Raw genomic sequence first — 4613 nt, 5'->3', positions numbered from 1 at the left:
TCAGTACCTTGTATAGTCCATGATGCAAAATAAGCATGCAAAAATTTTGTGAAAGAATATTACTTCATAAAAGTTCATAAGATTTTTTCTTCTGAAAGTGTAGAAGAAAAAATAATCCAATAGAAAAAATACAGAAAATTAGAAAGAGAAAAAAATAAATATTTAAAAAATTAGAAATCACATCTTATAATCATTTGGAAAAGATGCTCAGACTCCCTCATAAAAGTACATTGAGACACTATTTCTCACCAGAAGCAAAAATTAAAAATACAAAGTTTCACAACATACTTTGTTGAAGATACTGGGGGGAAACAGCACTCTTTTTGTACCTGGTTCCTGAGAATGCAAATGATATAACCCCCATAGTGAGAAATTTGAAAACTCTAGAAAAATTATTTATCCATTTATCTCTTGATTTAGGAATTGTATTTCTAGGCATCTGTCCCAAAGATATGCTACTAAGATAGCTACTGTGTCTGTATAAGGCTATCCAAAGTAGAGCTATTTGTAACATCAAGAACTGGACACACTCAGATATCTACATGGGATTAGTTGGATAAATTTTAATGCAAATGCATTCAAAGGACAAAAGGCAAGGTAGAAAGAAAGGGTGGATAGTTTGCTATTGCTTAGCTCTAAAAATGTATATCTACTTGTATTAAAATTAAAAAAAGACAATGGAAAGTTAAAATGCCATATTTTTTAATATACTGACTTTTTGAAAAATTCAAACTATGGTTATCTTCATTTTTTACTGTCATTTAAGTGAGGAGTAGTAACTAATCTTTAGTACTATGTTCTGGATGTTTGAGAAGACCTCAGTATCTAAGGAAGTACCATCTATGAATTATTTAAGTTTTGACCTATGAATTTTGGTTCAGTTTATAAGAATGACCATTTTGTTGTAGTTTTTTATAGGCTAGTACATTTTAGATAGACATATGATTAATTAAATTTTAAGCCTAGACAAATACATGATAAGAAATATAAACTTTCATTATATCACTCTATAGTATCTATTTATTCATTAGTTTACATTTTATATTTAAATATAAAATAACAATAACAGGATTTAAAAGTAAATAAAATATTAATTGCTTTAAAAATAAAATTTTCAAAAATGTTGCTTATAAGGATTAAATGGAATGGGTCAAAGGGAGAAAATATAGAAACCAGATTTTTTGAATTATAGCTTTTCTTGACTTGGGCCTATATAAATATTTCACCTACTTACAAAATAAATAAATAAATAAATAACAATTCTTAAAAATGAACCTAACTATGTAGTCAGTGCTGTAATCACATGATAATATTCCAAGTGATTTTAAAATATAATTTTTTTTTAAGTATCACAAATAGACCTTTTTATTTGTCACCATTAAATGTCTGTATTTTAAACAGATTCTTGAACTGGGGGCTCATATCCATCTGCTCGCTCAACATTAGCACCTGTCTCATCCCCAGTAGTTTTTCCAGAACTGCTGCCTTCACCATGAAGCTCCACGAGTTTTCCCAATTCAAACTTGGGCTTCTTCAGCATTTTGACTTTTCTAACAAAGACATCATGAAGCAGATAAATAGATTGGCAAGCCTTTTCTATGTCTTTTCCAATGCTATCTGGAATCAATTTATTGACCATTCTTTCAAGTCATTTGTCTGTACCTCTCAGGTCATGATTTCCCTCATCTTCTTCCGGATTTGGCGAACCTGTTGAGGCTGCGCATAAGAGGTCTTCCGAATCTGATTGTTGCGCTCTTTAGTAAAACCAACACAGAAGAGACTAAGCAAATACCCATCGGTAGTCTTGACATCAACATGAGCTTCAATCATAGTCTGCCACTTTTTGACCAAGGAGCAAGCACATTTTGTCACGGGTAAGATCCATGTCGTGGAAATTAGTCAGGCAGTTTTTGCCCTGAACATCCTCAGTAATTAGCTTGAATTTTCTAAATGCAACTTCATCGTTCTGCAGATCAGCAAGGCTCACTTCAAAAACACGACCCTTCAGACCATCAGAGGCGATTTTGGTTCCTTGAGTTCTTGTGACTAGTGTTTTTCCACTATTTCTTATATTGAACATAGCTGGTGCTTTCACATCATACCAATCTTTCTTAGAAAATGGATCAACCACTTTCTTCTTTGCTCCCTTTTTGCCGCCTTTCGTAAGGCGCTTATTTTTGCCCACCGCCATGGTGCTGCACAGAGAGCCAAAAGGAAAATATAATAATTTTAATAAAACAATATAGTAATTTGGCTATACACTTAATGAGATATATCCAAAAGATTAAAAAACTTTAAAAAATAGTTGTAATTATGCACTCCAAATCTCATTTCTTCTAAAATAAGTAGTGCTTCTTGAGAAAATGGCTAGATTACCTAGATTTAAATGCAATTTCTACCTCCTTTTTAATCAGGTCAGGTCAAGCACATTACGTAGCTTTCCTATGCTAAGAAAATTAGGGCTAAAATAGTACTTTTCTCATAGAGTACTACTCAAGATTAAAGTAACTATCATGTGACATTTTTGTGGACATAGGGCCTGACAGTTGCCAGATACTCAGTGAATGTATGATTTTCCTTTCATTCTCCTTCAGTTCCCTTAAAATGTAATTTTCCAGGAATATAGAGGCTACCTCGAGGTACATATGTACTCTTCAGCCAGAGAAAGGCTTTGATGGAGCACTCCACACTTCAAGGATGGTAAGACCAGCTCTCTGAGAGTAGACTTACATAGGGATTAGCATCGAACAACTCTTTCATGCTCAAACTTTATTATTTTATTTGAAAGTCAAAATAATCATATAAAATAATTATTATGTCTGTTTTACAAGTAAAAAAACCAAGGCTCAGGAAAATGTTGAAAACTTGTCTGTATTCAGGATACAGGTGAGAGAGCCAGGATCCAAGTTTTAAGCCTCCCTGAACACTGAGCACTTTCCACATCACTGTCTTTCTAAGGAAGGCCTCCCATGTCTTGCTGAGTGATGTCTGAAGTCCCACTATTACAGATTTATGCTCTGCCTTACCTCGTTTCCTCTGTTAAATACAGATGTCTTTGCAATAACTCTCCTTGCAGTGTTATTGCTCTCTTGGACACAGAAAAAAAGATATATTTATATTTGGAAAAATTACACTTTCATTTTATATCTTAATTTGTGTTCTCTGGGTCATTCTCTTTGAGCTTGTCTTAGAATTTGAATAAGAAAAAGCTCTTCTGTAATGTCTGGTGGGAAAAAAATATATAACTCCTCCAATAAAAATTGCACCTTGCTGAACAGCTATGGAGGAAGGGGTCTCCAGAAAACAAAAGTCCACTGGGTTATGTTCTTTAATTTTATATTACTTTATTCTTGTGTCTTTCTCTCCTTTCCTAAAATGCAATTTTAGATGTGAGATAGTCTAAGACACTTATTTCAGACTCTCATATGTTTCCAAATATGGCTAGTAAAAACATTTGGAACTGATGGTGGTAGTTATAAAATTAAATCCACTTTTGGTATAATTAGTCAAAAAGTTAGCATGATAGTTCAGAGCACTTAAAATACAGCCAATTTTTACCATCTTCTGTTCCTAATTTTAACCTCAGGAAAATTAGATGTGATGAGTTGATTTATATTTCCTTAATTACATAAACATAATTTTCTTTTATACCAGAACTATGCATGTGATAAAATGTAAAAATGGATGAAAGAGGAAGAGAAAATGAATTATGTGCAAAAAAGGAAATGCCTTCAATAGGTGGTTACCACATAGTACATATTTCTAGGAATTATTTTTGCATGCTTGGAAATGGCTATCTCATATGAATCATTTGTTATTCTAAGAACATTTGGCATAGTTGAAAAGAAATAAGTGAGCTTTGTATGAGTTATACATATTTGCAAAGGAAAATTAAGTGTTGTTTATGAACATAGAGCAATTAAATTTAAAACACCAAAAACTCCAGCAGAGAACGAAGTTCATATTTTTTCAACTGTTAGTATTTTATATGCACTCTAATTAATATTATTCTAATTTCTTAAGAAAAATGAATAAATAAATATAGTAACTATAGAAATATCTAAAATTAACTTCTGTGTCTGTATATGAATTTAAACAATTTGTCAGTTGGGGATTTATTTCCAAAGTCTTAATATTAGTAATGTATACATACTGACAGATACAAAAGGCTTAAAAGAAAAGGATTAGGTTTGGAAAAATTTCTGCAAAAAACAGAATTAGATAACCTTTTAAAACTTAATTATTCTGTAACTGACTTCACTAAAAGCAGTTTGATTAGTAGAAACAGAGTGGAAGAAAGAAGATATAGACCATTAAAATCCCATTATACATTTTATGAAAGTTGTCCATGCCCCTAACACCTCCCCCACACAAAAGAATTACTTATTATGTTGAAAAAATGCATTTCAAATGAAATCTTTGAAATAGGCAACATCTTGTCTATTTCTTACACAGTCTTGGGGGCTTAAAGATTCCAGGACTTTCAAATTTCCTTCTAGATTAGTTTTATGATCTCTGGGTCAGTTTTCAATATGGGAATTTAGGAAATTCTTGATTTTACTTACAGGTTAAACTATTATCTGCAGAAACCAATTAGAAAATAAATTTATTTT

General features: G+C 31.9%; 1 pseudogene; it reads right to left on the bottom strand.

Annotated features, from left to right (window-relative positions):
- Nucleotides 1-1366: 1366 nt before the first annotated feature.
- Nucleotides 1367-2209, bottom strand: LOC150007323 (small ribosomal subunit protein eS1 pseudogene; annotated as a pseudogene).
- Nucleotides 2210-4613: the final 2404 nt, after the last annotated feature.

Source organism: Furipterus horrens, unplaced genomic scaffold (genome assembly GCF_987537825.1).
Source record: "Furipterus horrens unplaced genomic scaffold, mFurHor1.1.pri manual_scaffold_6, whole genome shotgun sequence".
NCBI classification, from domain to species: Eukaryota; Metazoa; Chordata; class Mammalia; order Chiroptera; family Furipteridae; genus Furipterus; species Furipterus horrens.
Note: the sequence above shows the minus strand (reverse complement) of the source record. Positions and strands in the feature narration are given on the sequence as shown.